This window comes from Triticum dicoccoides, chromosome 5B (assembly GCF_002162155.2).
Source record: "Triticum dicoccoides isolate Atlit2015 ecotype Zavitan chromosome 5B, WEW_v2.0, whole genome shotgun sequence".
Classification (NCBI taxonomy): Eukaryota; Viridiplantae; Streptophyta; class Magnoliopsida; order Poales; family Poaceae; genus Triticum; species Triticum dicoccoides.
The window spans coordinates 322,478,746-322,498,989 of NC_041389.1; positions in this window are offsets into that span (position 1 = coordinate 322,478,746).

Sequence of the window (20,244 nt, forward strand, 5' to 3'; positions counted from 1 at the left end):
AAGACCCCCATGGACTCCAATAATGGGGGGCGCAGCCAGTTTGGCCCCCAGCCGAATACGGCTCCGGAAACCCAAGTGGTTCCGAATTTAGGTAGGCAGCCTCTCTCCAAGGAGGGCGAGCCGCCTGTACCAATGACCTCTGTCCATCCAGAGGCACCGGAAAACTTGCTGGAAATGCTTCGCAGCGCTTCCATTGATGAAGAACACCGTACTCTTATGAGTACGGTGATTGAGAAGGTCCGGTCCGCCAAAAGCTGATTGACCGAAGCCTGCGCTAGCCTTCTAACAGGCTTTGAGGTAAGTAGACAGAGGATCAAATAATTGTAAGAGAATATCATAGTATAGACAGTAGCCCCTGATGCTCTATTTGGTGTTTGGAAAGAAAGGCCGAACAGAGGATCAAATAATGTTCGCAGGAGTCTAACAGAAGATGTCTATGTGAATAAGCAGGCGTCGCTGCTGGCCGCTGCCACTCATACTGCGGAGGTCTCTAGACTAAAGCAGGACATGGAGTGGACCGAGGGAGAGATTGGCCTCGTGAAGAGGCAGCTCGAGGAAAGTCAAGGTACGCAATGCCCCATCTGTATACTTATAAAGGATAAATGGTTTCGGCTGATAGAAGCGTCATGAACTTTGAAAGGGGCCATGACCGAAGTGGCGGCCCTTAAAAAGGCGCTGGCTGAGGCCGAAGACAAAGCGGACAAGGAACGCACCGAGCGCGAGAAACAAGAGGCCCGGGTCAGCGAGGTCCAGCAAGAGCTCCACGATTTCGTCCAGAAATACGAGTCCTTGGAGCGTGACTCCAAGACTCAAGAGTCCGAGCTTGCTAAGGCCCTCCAGGGCGCGCAAGATGCAAAAGCCAAAGCCCAGAAGGCCCTCCACGAGATTCAAGTAGCCAGGAAGATTGCGGCGGGTAAGGCATATATTATGCGAAGCAGCATGTGAAGGAGACTTTCTGTTTACTTACCCAAATTTGGAGTTCTCCAGGAGCGTTTGTGGATCTGTCGCGCAACATATCAGATGCCGCAGAGTTCTACCAAGCCAAAGAAGGGAGCTCATTGGAGAAGTTGTTCTGGTCTCAATATATTGGGGCAGACGATGCCCTTGAGCGACCAGCTGAACCAACTGGTCGAGCTGCACAAGGCAGCCGAACTGGCCATGAAGGACCTCATAGTCTGGCTGTGGTCTGCCGAGCCTATGCCCAACAGCTAGTTTGGTCTCGTGAAGCGGCTTGTGAGTGCCTGCCCGCGACTTGAAGTCATAAAGCAGTTGGTTTGCATTGAAGGTGCGCGGATGGCCTTTTCCCGTGCAAAGATGCATTGGGAAAAGATGGACGCCACAGCGCTGATGACCGAGGGGCCACCAAAGGGCAAGGAGCACCGCCGGCCCGAAAATTATTATGACAGTGTCCTAAAGGGCTCCCGCCTTGTGGCGGAACAATGTACTAAGGATGTAATCTTTGAATGAATGCACTCATTTTATCCTGTAATATGGAACAAGTTCATTTGCGTAATATAATGCTTGTTGATTTAAAATTTTACCTCCTGTGCGGCCGTTTACAAAATCTGAGAGTTGGCCAGTCATCGGCTTCTGCCCCATGTAACTAGTATAGGGGTGTTCGGGATAAATCTAAACACTCTTTATCCAAGTTTTTGGTCCTTTAAGGAGGTGTTTAGCGCAACGAACAAGGCAATTGGACTATACAGCTTTATCACCCTCACTTAGCCATAGAAGTTCTATAATTTTAAGTTTTGGCTTAGCCCCTGGTATTCGGAAGGCCGAACTTGGGGCGCTATACACGCCTAAATCGGACAAAGACCTATTCCTTGCATGAAGCAGAAAAAATCTTTAAGGATTTGAAACCTCTCAAACAGTGACCAACTCTCGCCGCATCATGACAGTCATTTTTCGGCTTTCTCTACTGAGGTGCTCATCCGGAAGAACCGGGACACAATCGTAGTAGTTCTCCCTTTACTACCCTAGCCGATATAGCGGAACGTAGGGTAGCAAGCACAGGAGCCGGGCAACCCAACTATTGACCCAAGACATGATTCGGAGCTAATGCATATAATGCTATAAGTTTGGGGTGCCGCACTGTCGAAAGTGTTCGGACTTTCTAGCCGTGTTATGGGGTACACTGAAGCCCCTGGCGAACTGAACGTACCAGAATGTACGGGTGCGATTTGTAATAAATAAACAATCAAGGAAAAAAAGAAATGTAGTAATAAGCTGACGCTGTACATTATTTTCCATTGTTATTTGAATGATACATCAAGGCGTATGTATACAAGTAGTGCGATAAGCAAATAGGACTATTTGACATGCCCTAACCAAGAGCGAGCTGCGTGTGGGTATGTAAAACAGGTATAGCGATCGTTATCAGAGACCACCTGGGGATTCCCTTGTATGTCAAAGCTCCTTGCCTCCTTGGTGTTTCCGTCCGGTGATGGGTCCGATAATCAGGTTATCGGAAGAGCGTCAAGAAGATAGGGACCTGAAAGAAAGAAAAAGGTGAAGGTATGTGGATTCTGGGGCGGTTGAGCCGCATTGTGGACCGAAGTCTAGCTGTGCCTCCGTCTATGACCATGGTATTTTGAGTGTGTAATTATGTACGCGCGGCAGAAATTTCACCGCTTGATTGGGATGAGGACGGAGGCTGAATTGCTAGGCGAGCTCTAGATGGGCCGGACGATCCTGTTGCAGAGTACTCTGGACACGCTTGACGGTGTCCGGGGGCTTTATTGCCGAGTTAAGGGTCTGTCTAAGGAGGTTGCTCTATACTTCTGCTGCAAGGGCTGCAGTGTGCTCCTCTGTGTGGAGGGAGCACTTTGTATTTCCATTGACTGTTATAACACCGCAGGGTCCGGGCATCTTGAGCTTGAGGTAGGCGTAGTGTGGCACTGCATTGAATCGAGAGAATGCGGTTCGTCCTAGCAGTGCGTGATAACCACTACGGAAGGGGACGATATCGGAGATTAACTCCTCGCTTCGGAAGTTGTTCGGGGATCCGAAGACTACTTCTAGTGTGATTGAGCCTGTACAACAGGCCTCTACACCTAGTATAACAACTTTGAAGGTGGTTTTGGTGGGTTTGATCCTTGAGGGATCGATACCCATTTGGCGCATCGTATCCTGATAGAGCAGGTTCAGGCTGCTGCCACCGTCCATGAGGACTCGTGTGAGGTGGAATCCGTCAATGATAGGGTCAAGGACCAGTGTGGCTGAGCCGCCATGACGGATACTGGTCGGATGGTCCCTGCAATCAAAGGTGATCGGACAGGAAGACCATGGGTTGAACTTTGGGGCGATAGGCTCCATCGTGTAGACGTTCCTTAGTGCGCACTTCCGCCCCCGCTTGGGAATATGGGTGGCGTATATCATATTTACCATTTTTACTTGGGGAGGAAATTTCTTCTGTCCCCCTGTGTTCGGTAGCCGGGGTTCCTCGTCGTCATCACTATGCGACCCCTTTTCCTTGTTTTCGGCATTTAGCTTGCCGCCCTGTTTAAATACCGAACATTCTTTGTTGGTGTGGTTGGCTGGTTTATCGGGGGTGCTGTGGATTTGACATTAGCGATCGAGTATGCGGTCCAGGCTGGACGGGCCCGGATTGTTTCTTTTAAATGGCTTCTTCCATTGACCGGACTTGGAGCCACTGAATCCGGCATTGACGTCCGTGTCTTCAGCGTTGTCGCCATTATTGCGACACTTGTGTCTGTTGTGCAGGGGATTGCCGTTGCTATCTCTGGCGTCTGAAGTGCCAGGATTTCTTGATGTGCTGTTGCTACGAGCCAACCAGCTGTCCTCGCCCGCACAAAAGTGGGTCATGAGTGTCGTAAGGGATGCCATGGATTTCGGCTTCTCTTGGCCAAGGTGTCGGGCAAGCCACTCATCACGGATGTTATGCTTAAAGGCCTCTAGGGCTTCGGCATCCGGACAGTCGACGATTTGGTTATTTTTAGTTAGGAACCGAGGCCATAATTTCCTGGCTGACTCGGCTGTTGGGTTATGTGACTTAAGTCATCAGTGTCCGGTGGTCGCACATAAGTGCCCCTAGAAGTTGTCAAGGAATGCGTCTTCTAGGTTCTCCCAACTACCAATGGAGTTTGCCGGCAGACTATTCAGCCAATGCCGAGCTGGTCCCTTGAGTTTTAGTGGGAGGTACTTGATGGCATGTAGATCATCGCCGCGGGCCATGTGAATGTGGAGAAGGAAATCTTCGATCCATACCGCGGGGTCTATTGTCCCATCATATGGTTCGAAGTTCACGGGCTTAAACCCTTCTGGGAATTCATGCTCCATTACTTCGTCAGTGAAGCATAGGGGGTGTTCGGCACCTCTATGCCGGGCTACATCGCGACGCAGTTCGGACGAGTCTGGTCTAATGTATTCGGCCCGGACGGATTTGTATTTAGTATATCCGGCATGGCGGTCATCGTCACGTGTTGGGGCGCGCCCCCGCTATCCTTAGATCGATCTTGATTGTCCTGCTTTGTTTTCCATTTCGTCTCGCAGGTCATGCCTGTAGCCCCGGGCCTTCGTGTTTTTATTTGTTCGGCGACGGGGTGCGGGCTGGTGTTCGGGCTGATACGTCGCTTTGTCTCGGCCACGAGGTGGTCGGTCAGCCGCATCCTGCGCTGGTAGTATAGGCTCTAGTGCCTCATCCTCGAGTTGAGGTAACAACCTGCGCCTTGGGTAACTTTTGGTTGGGCGCTCGAGTCCATATTCCTGAGCCGCTAGGACCTCAGTCCATCTGTCAGTGAGTAGATCTTGATCAGCTTGAAGTTGCTGCTGTTTTTTCTTCAGGCTCTTTGTTCTGACTATAAGCCGGCGCTTGAAGCGCTCCTGCTCGATGGGATCCTTAGGCATGGTAAATTCTTCATCGCCGAGGCTCACCTCGTCTTTGGAAGGGGCCATGTAATTGTCATCCTCCGAGTCTTCGTCCATTGCCTATTCATCAGGGCTAGATTGCCCGTCCTCCCGTCCGGCCTGCTCGAAGCTTGGCTGGGCGGGATTGTTTTCGTCTTCGGCATCATCCAGAGTGCTATTGTCTCTTGTGCCAGTATCGCTATTTTTGCTATGGCGGGGTTTAGAGTGGCGCCGTTGACGTTGGTGCTTAGGTTGGTTCTCAAGAGGATCACCCTCCGTTGCATCCTTTTGATCCTCGCCATTGTTTTCTTTGGGTGTGTCCAGCATATATATGTCGTATGATGAGGTGGCTGTCCAGCGCCCTGTGGGCGGTGGTACCTGTTCTTCTCCGGCGTCGTCGTCCATACCGTCGATGTCTTTGGAGTCGAAATCAAGCATGTCGGTTAAGTCGTCGATAGTGGCTATTAAGTGGGTGGTGGGTGGGTAACGAATTCCTTCGTTGTCCGCTTCCCACTCAAGCTGGACATAGTTCGGCCAAGAGTCTCCTGACAGGGAGAGAGATTTTAATGAGTTTAGCACGTCGCCCAAGGGCGAGTGGTGAAAGATATACGCGGAGCTAAACTCCATGATCGGTGCCCCGTTAGATATGATGGGCACGGATGCACGCGGTTCGGAGCCTATGGCCGGAGACGAGTCCGAGGGTCCGATGACACAGACCTCCTTGGAAGTGAAATCTGTGTTTGGATCTATCGCCGCTGAGTGTGCGGCCTCCGTGGCGGGCTCCATCCTCCCGTCCTTGGATGGCACAATCTGCTCTGGATTTAAAGCCGGGGCAGCTGCAAGTGTGATCTCCTGAACACCGTCGGATGGCAGATCTAGGTCATGCTCATCGCGATTGTAGGGTGCACCCGTCATGGGCTCGAATCCGTCGAAGATCAAGTCTCCGCGGATGTCGGCAATGTAATTCACGCTTCCAAACCTAACCTGATGGCCAGGGCGTAGCTATCAATCTTCTCCAGATGGCCTAGCGAGTTGGCCCGTAGTGCGAAGCCGCCGAATATGAAGATCTGTCTGGGGAGGAAAACCTCACCCTGGACCGCATCGTTGTATGTGATCGAAGGGGCCATCAAGCCTTATGGTGACGACACAGTGAAACTCTCAATGAAAGCACCAATGTTGGTGTCAAAACCAGCGGATCTCGGGCAGGGGGACCCGAACTGTGCGTCTAAGGCTAATGGTAACAGGAGGGAGGGGACATGATGTTTACCCAGGTTCGGGCCCTCTCTATGGAGGTAATACCCTACTTCCTGCTTAATTGATCTTGATGATATGAGTATTACAAGAGTTGATCTACCACGAGATCGTAGAGGCTAAACCCTAGAAGCTAGCCTATGATTCTGATTGTCGTTGTTGTACGGACAAAACCCTCCGGTTTATATAGACACCAGAGGGGGCTAGGGTTACATAGAGTCAGTTACAGAGAAGGGAATCTACACATCCGAATTCCCAAGCTTGCCTTCCACGCAAAGGAGAGTCCCACCCGGACACGGGACGAAGTCTTCAATCTTGTATCTTCATAGTCCAATAGTCCGGCATAAGCATATAGTCCGGCTGTCCGAGGACCCCGTAATCCAGGACTTCCTCAGTCGTCTCGCCAACTATTGCTTCTACAATTATCGCTACCGCTTAGTGATAAAGTAAAGCAATTACATGGCGTTTGTATTTCATACAATAAAGCGACAACCATAAGGCCCCTGCCAGTTGCCGATAACTTTTACAAAACATGATCATCTCATACAACAATGTATATCACATCATGTCTTGACCATATCACATCACAACATGCCCTGCAAAAAAAAGTTGGACGTCCTCTACTTTGTTGTTGCAAGTTTTACGTGGCTGCTATGGGCTTCTAGTAAGAACCTTTCTTACCTACAACACAAAAACCACAATGGTGATTTATCAAGTTTGCTATTTTAACCATCACAAAGACCGGCCACAGTCAAATTCAATTCAACTAAAGTTGGAGAAACAGACACCCGCCAGCCACCTTTATGCAAAACTAGTTGCATGTCTGTCGATGGAACCGGTCTCATGAACGTGGTCATGCAAGGTTGGTCCGGGCTACTTCATCCAACAATACCGTTGAATCAAAATAAGACATTGGTGGTAAGCAGTATGACGATTACCGCCCACAACTCTTTGTGTTCTATTTGTGCATATCATCTACGCATAGACCTGGCTCGGATGCCACTATTGGGAAACATAGAATGCAATTTCAAGAAATTTCCTACGCTCACACAAGATCTATCTAGGAGATGCATAGCAACGAGAGGGGTAGAGTGTGTCCACATACCCTCGTAGACCGAAAGACAAAGCATTAGCTTAACACGGTTGATGTAGTTAAACATCTTCTTGATTCAGCCAATCAAGCACCAAACATACGGCACCTCCGAGTTATGCACACGTTCAGCACGATGAAGTCCCTCGAGCTCTTGACCCAGCAGAGGGTCGAAGGAGTAGATGGTTCCGTCAGCACGATGGCGTGGTGACGGTGATGGTGATGTGATCTGCGCAGGGCTTTGCCTAAGCACTACGACAATATGACCGGAGGTGTAAACGGTGGAGGGGGGCACCGCACACGGCTAAGAATAAATGATATGCCTAGAGGTGCCCCCAGCCCCGTATATAAAGGAGGGAGAGGGAAGGAGTGTCGGTGTCAAAACCGGCCGACCTCGGGTAGGGGGTTCCGAACTATGCGTCTGAGGATCGAAGGTAACAAGGGACAAAGGGGACACGATGTTTGCCCAAGTTCGGGTCCTGCTTGATTTTCTTTGATAGGTATAGGGGTTACAAGAGTTGATCTACCTCGAGATCATAATGGCTAAACCATAGCTGTCCAGCCTATGTGAATTCTTATAGCCTCTATGGACTAAACCCTCCGGTTTATATACACACCGGAGGGGCCTAGGGTTGTACAGAGTCAGTTTGTAGAGGAAGGAAATTACATATCCGGACACCAATCTTGCCATCCACATATAGGGGAGTCCTACCCGGGCACGAGGGAAAGTCTTTCGCTTTATAGCTGCACGGCCCATCAGTCTGGCCCATATTCGGTAGCCCGGACACCCGAGGACCCCCTATCCAGGACTCCCTCAGTAGCCCCCAAACTGGCCTACAAATGACGATGCAGTATCCAGCTTACGTCTTTGGCTTTTGCAAGGTTGGTTCTTCACTGCATACTGGGCAGATAAGAATTCGGCCCTATCTCCCTTGTTCCGCCTTTATGACTACTTCCCTGTCGCCTCGATCTCCACGTGTTGGGCGAATGCGAACGGTCCAGAATTTTTTATTAAAAATAAAACACCCAGTCATACAGGGGTAGCGCCTATATAAAGAGGTCAAATCCTCCAAGTACTATCCACATCGCACAGAAAAAACGCCAAGATTAGCCATGAAAAAGCTTCGAAACATTGCCAGGGCCCCAGGATCTTCTTCGCGCCCCCATGGCCCTCAAGAGGGTGATTGACAGAGCTTCTCGGTGCCTCATCTTCAGTTAAGTCGACTCCAAATGCAGGGATATCTTCCCCTTGCAGATCTAGTCTCTGTTCGAGCGGGATTGGCCTCAATCGGCAATGACGTGATGGTCGAAAATTTCCCCAACCCAAATAAGGAGGAGAGGGTGCACTTTGTTCCATTACTTTTGCGGGGCTTAGGATTTCCAATCCATCCCTTTCTCAGGGGTCTATTGGAATTTTACAGCATCCAGTTGGACAAACTCACCCCAGGTTCAATTTTGCACATCTCAGGTTTTGTTGCTCCCTGCGAACTGTTTTTGGGCATCAAGGCCCATTTCAAACTATGGAGAAAGTTCTTTTGCCTCGTCCCCCGCCATAGAGGAGGTTCTATATTTGAAGTGGGCAGCACCGAAGTATGGCTCATAGTTGGATCCGGATACCCCGATGGGACTCCCAAAGAGATATATCCACAATGGTCTTCGGAGTGGTTTTATATAGATCACATCCCACTGTCGGACCCAGTTCGGCGCGGCCTCCCTGAATTTTCTAGTGCTCCCCTAAAGAAGCGCCTCAACTGCCATCCCAGAAGTCCCAAAGATTGGTCAGCAAGGTCGTATTATTAGCCCATACCAAGGTCTCGATAATCGAGGTCATGGCCATTGCAATAAAAAGATGTGTCCAGTCTCTCCAATCCCGAGTAACTCCTTTATGGTGTTACAATGGAGAAGACAACACATCCTGCTACAAACGCAAGGGTACGGATACCTCGGCCGAACTGGCCGCGATCTTGGACGATCTGTACAAGAGCAAAAAGGAAGACTTCCTCTGCTTAAACTGCCAGGAAGGTTACTACATGTACAACCACATCGAATGTGTGAGATTTTGATTACTTGTGTTGCCTTATTACTGTCACGGCATGCTAATCCAGTTGTTCTTTGTTGCTACAAAACAGTCATGGAGGAAGATGATCAAGGACATTCACTGTCCTGTCCCACAGCCAGAGGATCACAATCGCGATGAAGACCCTGGGCTTCTGCGAGGATTCGAATATATACATAAAGTTCGATGATGGGGTATTTTATCAAGTGAGCGTTGATGGCTCGGAAGTGGCTATTACAGCCGACTACCCCCGCCCCTATCCTTTCTCCATCATAAGTGTTCAAAGAGATTTTCTCGAAAAAGAAGTCCCTACTTGCACCTTTATCCATTATATTAAACCGAACTCTATAGGATCAGTGCTCGGCAAACAGCACCCCCTTGAGGGCGGCCCCTATGCAGGGTAATCGTTCAAAGCAAAAGGAGACCGGGAGCACCATAGAAAGCTCACGGTCTTCGAAGAGGTATGTTAGTTTAATACGTGCCTGGGCATGAGTTCGGATTGTTAAAGTCCCCTTCTATCCTTGATTTAGGAGAAGCACGCGGCAGACTATGGGAAAGCACCCTGCTAGCCGAACATCGGCCAATCCGGTGTCGGACTCGTCAACTGGGACGAGGGCTGAGGCAATGCCAGTTCTGCATCCTCATGAGGATTCGGATGACGTATCTGTCACAAATTCGGAGGTGGAGAGCATTATGAATCACCATCGACTGAAAGAGGCCATGCGCGCTCCAGCCTTTTCCGAGCAGGAATTTTCCGCACTTAGTTCGGTGGATGCATATATTCGGGCCGCTCGAGATGGACTTGCCAGAGTTACCCAACTATTCTCAAAGGATATACAGGTAAGAGTTTGTGCAGTTTTGGTAGGCATATGCCAGTAGCCCTCGAGAGTTGAAGCGGTGAGGCCAACCAATTTAAGGATCGATAACCTGTAGGTTCTGAAGGAGAAGAATACTATGCTATCCCAGGAGCTGAAAACAAACCAGATGCAGTTGAATGTTTTCACCACTGAACTGGCAGAAATGAAAAAGGCCGCCATGAGCACGTCCAAGAAGAAAAAACACGAGGAGGAAAAAGACAAATAATCCAAATAGATAGAGAGCTTAAAGGCTCAGCTATCGGCCGCATGAAAAGAAAATGAAAAGTTGAAGGGTGGCATGCCCGGTATGAATTTTAAAACCACCATATAGACTCATGCTTAGTCCACAATTTGGAAGGACATAACTCTGTTTACTGCAGGTCTATTAACTGGTTGGCCGGAAGAAGAAGTATCTGGATTTCAAAGCGACATGCTGAAGGAGTTGTCTATGGTGCATGCGCAGGCATGAAAAGCCATGAAGAGTATGGTCAAGGCTTTATGGCTGTCTGATACCCCTCCAAAAATTATGGAGGGTTTGGCAAGCCTGTTTAAAGGTGCCCAGCACCGCTTTGAGCTATGGAAGACGTCCGCCTGTCGTGAAGGCACGCGAGAGGCCTGGGCAATGGTAAAACCATGATTTACCAAGCTAGATCCGAATCATATGGCCCGAGTGGGACCGCATGGACCAGACAGGAAAAAATTCCATTGAACTTGGTATATGACCAAGTAATGATAGCTACAAAATATTCGCAAGAAGACTGTAGGCTAGACAGTCTTATAGATCTAATAGATAAGGAACAGGCATTTGGTTCAATGTACTTTATGATCATCCTGTATCTTCAGTCGAACATGTGGAAAATTTGTCATCGCAGGCTTTTGGCTTTAACCTCCAAACCAAAATGGTGGAGTGTTTCCGGATACGATAGTGGAATGTAAAAAACATTTGTTATGTCCGAAAACCAGGCAACCCAGTCATTGTGCTCAAAAACAAAAAAAAATAGTTCGGGAGATATGTTATATTACATATGTAAGAAACATCTTCCAAGGAGAACAGTTCCGTTAAGGGTTCCTTTCCTTGGGATGGCACGCTTTAATTGTGCGTGCCTGGGATTTGGTTCGTATTATGGGTAAACTGTCATGTATGTTTGAAGAGTTACAAGAATGTAACAACTTGTCAAATGATTACCGACCAATTATTCTCTTAAGAACACTAGCTTTCAGCTTCACCCATCTGAGGTACAGGTCCGGATTACCCGGTTGTAATAATCGCAAAGGTGCTCCCTTTACGCCCTAGCCGAACAATCGGGAACGCAGGGCATAACACAGGAACGAGGCAACCCATCTTGGCAAAAACTTAAGTCATAGAGGTGCATATATATTGGAAAAAGAGTGTAAAGCGACATATAAATTGTGAGGTCCAGGCTTGGAGTAATAATAAGCTTCGATTAAAGAAGCCCCCAGTCATAGTGGGGTGTATACATTTTAAGATGTGTACCCCTTAAGATTTCGTCCTATCCGAACATATCCTGGGAAACATATGAAAACGAGAAAACAAAAAACAAAATGAAGAGGAAAAAAGGGGACGAAATAGAAGCAGGCCGAACTTATGCATAGAATCTTTGGAGCCGGGCAGTGTTCCATGGATTCGGCTCTAGGCGATTATCCGATGCATTACAAAGGTGATAGACTCCTCCTGTGAGAACTTCATCTATAATGAAGGCCCCCTCCCATTTTGGTTTGAGCTTGTCCTTCTTCTTCTCTGGGAGGCGTAAAACGAGTTCGCCGATATTATAAGTCTTGGCCGCACTTCTCTGCTTTGGTATCTTTGAGCCTGTTGTTGATAAAATGCGAAACGGGCTCTTGAAATATCGTGCTCCTCCTCCAGGCCCTCTAGGTCGTCCTGCCGATCAAGCTCGGCTTCTCTCTCTTCATACATTCGCACTCGAGGTGAGTCATGAATAATGTCGCAGGGCAAGACAACCTCTGTGTCGTACACCATGAAAAAAGGTGTGTATCCGGTCGTGCGATTGGGTGTAGTCCGCAATCCCCGGAGTATGGAATCGAGTTCCTCGACCTAGTGTTTATCTGACTCCCATAGGATCGCACTAGTCTGGGTTTGATGTCGCTCATTGTCAGGCCATTAGCCCGCTTGACCTGACCGTTTGTTTGAGGGTGGTATACAGAGGCGTAATCGAGCTTAATGCCCAAGTTAGCGCACCACTTTTTCACCTCATCGACTGTGAAATTGGAACTGTTATCAGTGATGAAGCTATGCGAGACACGATAACAGTGTACCACGCCGGATATAAAGTTGATCACTGGCCCGGCTTCAACCATTTTTACTGGTTTGGCTTCTCTCCACTTAGTGAATTTATCCACCATAACCAGCAAATATTTCTTCTTGTGGCTTCCCCCTTTAAGGGGTCCGACCATATCTAGTCCCCAGACTGCAAAGGGCCAAGTGACGGGGATTGTTCTTAATTAGGTAGTGCACGGCATATGACTTTGATTGGCGAAAAGCTGACATCCCAGACATCGCTGTACAAGGGCCTGTGCGTCTGCTCGGGCCGTTGGCCAAAAGAAACCTGTACGGAAGGCCTTGCTTATGAGGGCCCGACCTGCGGCGTGATGGCCACCCAAGTCCAGCATGTATTTCGGCCAAGAGCTGTCGTCCCTCCTCTTCGGAGATGCACCTTTGAAGAATTCCAGTAGTACTTTTCTTGTAGAGTTCACCTTCATGAACTTTATAGGCTTTAGAGCGTCGAACTATGCGATGGGCCTCATTCTGGTCATCAAGGAGCTCCTGCTTATTAAGATGGGCTAGGAAGGGTTTGGTCCATAGAGCAATGATGTCCATGATTACATGGGCGAAAGGTGTCATTTCAGTGCCCAAGCTCCCGATGATATCGGCATTGTGTTCGGCTATTGGGGGTATGATGGGCTCCGTACAAGTATTGCTCTCGTCCTGCCATATCACTGATGGCTTGAAGAGGCTTTCCACAAAGGTTTTAGGCAGGACGGGATCATGCTTACCGCCCATTCGAGCAAGGATGTCCGCAGTCTGATTACTGTCTCGAGCAACGTGATGGAACTCAAGCCCCTCAAACCGAGCTAATATTTTGAGTATGGTGTTTCGTATGCCACCATTTTTGGGTCTTTTGCATTGAATTCTCCATTTGTTTGGGATATTGCAAGGTTTGAATCCCCGCGCACCTCTAGGCGTTGTATGCCCATAGAGACAGCCATTCGGAGACCATGTAGTAATGCCTCGTATTCGGTTGCATTGTTGGAATCTGTATACATGATTTGTAACACATAGCGGACTGTGTCCCGCGTAGGGGATGTCAAGATGACACCAGCCCCCAGTCATTTTAGAGACGTCAGAGTACATGATCCAGTTGGAGTATGTGCTGTACTCTTTAGGGAGCTCGGCTTCCGTCCACTCGGCGACAAAGTCGGCCAGCACCTAAGATTTAATAGCTCGGCGTGGCTTGTATGTTATTTCAAATGGTAAGAGCTCGACAGCCCATTTGGCTATGCGACCAGTGGCATCTCGATTATATAGGATGTCATTGAGTGGTACTTCGGATGCCACTGTTATCGAACACTCTTGAAAGTAGTGTTGCAGCTTCCAAGATGCCATAAAGACCGCATAAGCTATCTTCTAATAGTGAGGGTATCGAGATTTGCACGGTGTAAGGACCGCCGATACATAGTACACCGGTTCTGGATGGGGAACTTGTGTCCCTCTTCCTCTCGTTCAATGACGAGTACATCGCTCACTACCTGGTGAGTCGCAGATATGTAGGGCAACATAGGCTCACCAACACTTGGTGCAGCTAGGATTGGGTTGCCTGCTAACAAGGTTTTAATTTTTTCCAGATCAGCTTTAGCCGCGTCCGTCCATTCAAAGTGTTCGGTACACCAGAGCAGTGGATAAACTGGTAGCGCCTTTTCTCCCAATCTAGAGATGAAGCGGCTTAAGGGTGCCATGCACCCAGCTAGCTTTTGGACCTGCTTTAGGTCTGTTGGCATTGCCAATTGTGACAGGGCTCAGATTTTAGCTGGGGTTGCTTTGATTCCTCTATTGGAAACAATGAACTCGAGTAGTTTCCCGGTTGGAATGGCGAAGACACATTTTTCGGATTGAGTCGTATGTCATATGTTCGGAGGTTGTCAAACGTGAGGCGTAGGTCGTCCACCAGTGATTCGACATGCTTAGTCTGGATGACCACATTGTCCACATATGCCTTGACTGTTTTGCCAATTTGTTTTTCCAGACATGTTTGAATCATGTGTTGGTAAGTGGCACCAACGTTATTGAGCCTGAAGGGCATAGTGTTGAAGCGGAAAGGCCCATACGGGGTAATAAATGCTGTTGTGGCCTGGTCGGATTCCTTCTTCTTAATTTGATGGTATCCGGAGTAGGCGTCGAGGAAACACAATGAGTCATGTCCTGCAGTCACGTCAATAATCTGGTCAATGCGGGGCAACAGGAAGGGGTCCTTAGGGCAAGCCTTATTGAGGTCTTTGAAATCGACACAAAGGCGCCAGGATTTATCCTTCTTCGGCACCATGACCAGGTTGGCTAGTCAGTCCGGGTGTTTGATTTCTCTAATGAACCCGGCCTCGAGTAGTTTGGCTAGCTCCTCCCTCATAGCTTGTCATTTGGGTTCGAAAAATCGCCGCAGCGTTTGCTTGACTGGTTTAAACCCCTTTATTATGTTGAGGCTATGTTCGGCTAGTCTGCGTGGGATTCTGGGCATGTCTGACAGGTGCCACGCGAAGATGTCCCATTTTCACGCAGGAATGCTCGTAGTGCGGCGTCGACCATCGGTTCCAGCTGTGCTCTAGTGGATGCTGTCTTGTTAGGATCCATCGGGTGCACTTGAAATTTGACTATTTCGTCCGCTGGTTTGAAAGAGGTGGATTTGGACCTCTTGTCGAGGATTACGTCGTCGTTGTACACTGTGGAATGCAGAGTGGTTAATTCTTCGGCCGCGAGGGCCTCGGATAGTGCCTCGAGGGCGAAGGATGCGTTTGTTTTCAGCATGGAGTGCTATATCCGGATCGTTGGTGATAGTGATTACTCTGTTGGGCCCTGACATTTTAAGCTTCATGTACCCGTAATGGGGTATGGCTTGGAAGCGTGCGATTGCATCCCGCCCCAAAAGGATGTGATATCCGCTATTGAAAGGGGCCACGTGGAAGAGCAACTCTTCAGACCTGTGGTTATCAGGCGTGCCAAATACTACATCGAGTTTAATTTTCCCTAAACATCTTGCTTCTCGACTGGGGATAATACCTCAAAAGGTGGTACTGCTTTGCTTGATGCGACTCTTGTCCATTTGCATTTTGTCAAGCGTATCTTCGTAGATGAGGTTAAGTCCGCTACCGCCGCCCTGAGCACTTTGGTGAGTCGGAAGCCATCCACAATTGGGTTTAAGACCAAGGCGGCTGGTGCGCGGACTGATCGGGCCCTTGGTTCATCATCGGCTGCGAAAGTTATGGCTGTATCGCTCCAAGGGTTCCGTGCGGTTACTTGGTTGACTTTTGCGAGGTCGTGGAGCGCCCGTTTGCGCCGATTATTTGAAGAAAAGGTCTCAAAGACTGATAACCCACAAGTATAGGGGATCACAATAGTTTTCGAGGGTAGAGTATTCAACCCAAATGTATAGATTCGACACAAGGGGAGCCAAAGAATATTTGAAGGTATTGGCAGCTGAGTTGTCAATTCAACCACACCCGGAGATTAATTATCTATAGCAAAGTGATTAGTAGCACAGTAATATGATAGTTTTGATGAGAGCAACAGTAAAGGTAACAGTGATAGCACTAATATTGTAGCAGTAACGATAGCAGTAGCATCAGTAGTAACTCAGCAAGAACAATATAAGATAAATTCGTAGGCATTGGATCAGTGACTCATTGGATGATATTCATCATGAGACAGTTATAACCTAGGGCGATACGGCACTAGATCTATTTCATAAATATAATGTAGGCATGTATTCCATAAATAGTCATACGTGCTTATGGAAAGAACTTGCATGACATCTTTTGTCCTACCCTCCTGTGGCAGCGGGGTCCTATTGGAAACTAAGGGATATTAAGGCCTCCTTTTAATAGAGAACCGGAACAAAGCATTAGCACACGCTGAATACAAGAACTCCTCAAACTACGGTCATCACCGGGAGTGGTCCCGACTATTGTCACTCCGGGGTTGCCGGATCATAACACGTAGTAGGTGACTATAACTTGCAAGATCGGATCTAGAACATGGATATAAAGGCGATAACATAAACGGTTCAAATATGAAATCATGGCACCCGGGCCCAAAGCGACAAGCATTAAGGATGGCGAAGTCATAGCAACATCAATCTCTGAACATAGTGGATACTAGGGATCAAGCCTTAAGAAAAATAACTCGATTACATGATGAATCTCATCCAACTCATCACCGACCAGCGAGCCTACGAAGGAATTACTCACTCCCGGTGGGGAGCATCATGGAATTGGTGATGGAGATGTGTTGGTGATGACGAAGATAGAAGATCCCCCTCTCTAGAGCCCAAGACGGACTCCAGATCTGGCCTCCCGATGAAGAATAGGAGACGGCGTTGGCTCTGTCTCGTGAAATGCTATAATTCTTTCTCCCTATTTTTTCTGGAATAATGTGATTTTATAGCGTCGGTTTCACGGTCAGCGGGGCCACCAGGTGGGCAGCATGCACAGGGCATGCTTGGGGGGGCAGGCGCGCCCTGGTGGGTTGTGACCACCCAGGTGCCCCCTCAGGTACCTCTTGGCTCCAGGAATTCTCTTTATTGATATAAAAAAATCCTCGCAAAGTTTTGTTCCATTTTGAGAACTTTTATTTCTGCACAAAAACAAGACCATGGTAGTTGTGCTGAAAACAGCATCAGGCCGGGGTTAGTTTCATTCAAATCATGCAAATTAGAGTCCAAAACAAGAGAAAAAGCGTTAGGAAAAGTAGATACGTTGGAGATGTATCAACTCCCCCAAGCTTAAACCTTTGCTTGTCCTCAAGCAATTCAGTTGATAAACTGAAAGTGAAAAATAAAAAAAATTATGTACTCTTTAGCTCTTGTTTCATAAATAAGCTTAAACATCGCCCAGGTTTTCAACAAGGATTATAACTAACCATGTCGACAATAACTCTTAAAATTTGTATTAACTCATATCAATGACATAATCAACTAGAGAGCAATAATAAGATATCTCAAATAGCAACACGTTGTCAAAACAACCATGATATAATATGACAATAGTGGTATCCCGCTAGCCCTTCCTGAGACCGCAAAACATAAATGCAGAGCACCCCCAAAGTTCAAGCGGCGACTAAACATTGTAATTCATGGTAGAAAAGATCCAGTCATGATGCACCCCACATTAGCTATACACAATGCATCAGCATGACATCAGTGCTCTCAGGTTCTGGCGCTTATTTGAGAAGGTGATGACACAACATAAAAGTAAATAGATAGTCCCTTCGCAGAGGGAAGCAGTGATTTGCAGAGGTGCTAGAGCTCAAGTTTTTAAAACAAAGCTAAATGATATTTTGGGACTTGCACCCTTCTCATTTACTTCACGACTATCAGCTATCAATATCTTCCATGCTAAACACGCTAGTGGTGGTTCCCAAGCGGAAAGGTAAAGGTTATGACTCCATTGGGAGTTTTTGTTTGATTATTTGTAAGCTCTTTTCTTTTTGTAGTTTGGGACTGGGCATCCCTATTACCGCCCTTTTCTCGTCCAATGGCAAGTGAATAAACACTCGACCTGAGAATAGCCCGCTTAGCATGGAAGATACCGACTACCTCATGTCGTTCCATGAATGATCCAGGCACACAGAAAAGGATATTTATTTGAAGTGTTTAGAGATGGCACATGCAAATTTACTTACGACGGTAGGGTAATACCTCATATAGGTAGGTATGGTGGACTCATCTAGAATAAATTGGGTTTTGGGTTTTTGATGTACAAGCAGAGTTCCCACTTAGTACAGGCAAATGCTAGCAAATGGGTTGAGAAACGGCTAGCTAGAGAGCAACAACGGTCATGAACATGCATTATGCATAAGTAACATTCGATACTAGCATGAGTAGGATATGAACACCATGAACATAAATATCATAGAGGCTATGTTCGTTTTGATTCAACTACATGCATGAACATGTGCCAAGTCAAGCCACTCGAACGTTCAGAGGCAGATACCATATCATCATACTACATCACAATCATTTTAACGCAATGTTGATATCTAAGATAAATCATTATTCACTCCTAGCTACTTATGCATGGCATGAGAAACTATAATCTCTAATTGTCATTGCGAACATGTTTGATCATAATAGGCTGAATCATGGATACTAGGTTAAACATATTCACAAAACAGAACAAGTCGAGTTCATACTCGTTTCTCTCTGCCACGGCCAGTTCATCTAATATCATCATTATTGCCTTTCACTTGCATGACCGAACGATTTGAAATAATAATAATGCAAGAGTGTCGTGGACTAAGCTGGAATCTGCAAATATTTTATTCAAAAGGAGAAGATAAGGTAATATGGGCTCTTTGTTAGATCAACAATGCAAATGAGAGCCACTCACAATTTTTATCGTGGTCCTCTCTTTGGTATGACTCAACAAAAAAAAGAAAAGAAATTCAGAGAAATATACTGAAATATTTTTGGAGTTTTTTGTTTTTTTCGAAAGCAAGCAAATGAAAAGAGCAAAACAAAAAAAAGAAAAACTATTTACACGGGAAAGCTCCCAACAAGTAAAAGAAGAACAAGGAAATCTTCTTGGGTTTTCTTTTTAGTGCTACAATAATTTAAACTAGGAAGAAAAATCAAAAAGAAAGCAACAAAATATATTTTTGGATTTTCTCAAAGTTTTTCAAACACACAAGAAGAAAGCGAGAAAAATAATTTAAGCATGGATAATACAATGAAAAAGTGCGGACACCGACAACTGGAATGAAATGTGTGAACATGAATGTAATGCCGGTAGAAATACGTACTCCCCTAAGCTTAGGCTTTTGGCCTAACTTGGTCGTTGGTCAGTAGCATGCGTAATGGTCGGAGTGGTAGCTCACGGAGGCTCTTGGTGAGGATGCCTCAGCCTGCCGTGCAGCCTCCACTGCTGTGTTATGAGCTCGAACCTCGCTCTCAAGAACAAAATATCTTCCCTTGCTGTGATATTCAAAAAGAGAAGGCGCAGGCAAATATGTGTGCACATCAGATGTTTGGTTAAACAACAGATAGTAAGTGAAGTTATGAATTTTTCCTTTGAGGATCTTATGACTTTTTAAAGCATCAAAGTCTAAATACTGCGTGGGTAAAATAGGATCATAGGGAAAAGGTGAAACACCCAGCCCTCTTGCTAAGCATGTGGCATAAATTCTGCCATAGAAATAGCCACTGTTAGCATTATGCTACAGTCTGCGTGCAACAATCTCTCCAAGGTTATAACTCCGGTCGCCGGTGAGAGCGGTGCATATGAGGCTCAAGTCTAGAGCACAAAACGTACTATAGTCTTGCTTGCTTACTATAAATTTTCCATTAAATAACATGAAGTACTAAATTGCAGGAAAATGTATGCTATTTATTCTACCTTGCGTCACTCCCCTAGTCAAGAATATTTCAAACTCAGACCTAGGTGACTCATCGAGCAAACCCCAGAATGGGATTTTGCAGAGGTGAGCGAACCTTTCTAGATAAATGGTAAATGGATTTTCATAAAGTTTAAAAGACACCCTAGACTCACGGGGAAAGAATTTAAATTCTTTAACAAATGATTCGGTGAGGATGAGGTGTTGGTCGCACTTATCTGAAATTTAGGGACCGAGCTTGGCGTTGTGAACATATTGCTCAAATTCCTCATTAATACCCACTCTCACCATATAATTGTTGCATGGCCGTAAGCATGTTTTGGTGGTGGCACTTCGAATGGAACTTTCACTTGGTTCAGCATAGGACCGATGAACGGAGATGCTGCCAGAAGATGCCTCCGAGGATCTCCTCCTCGAAGAACTCCCTCCAAGGAAGTTCATAAGGTTCACGTACAATTTTCTGAAATTTTTTGGTCACAAAGAATTT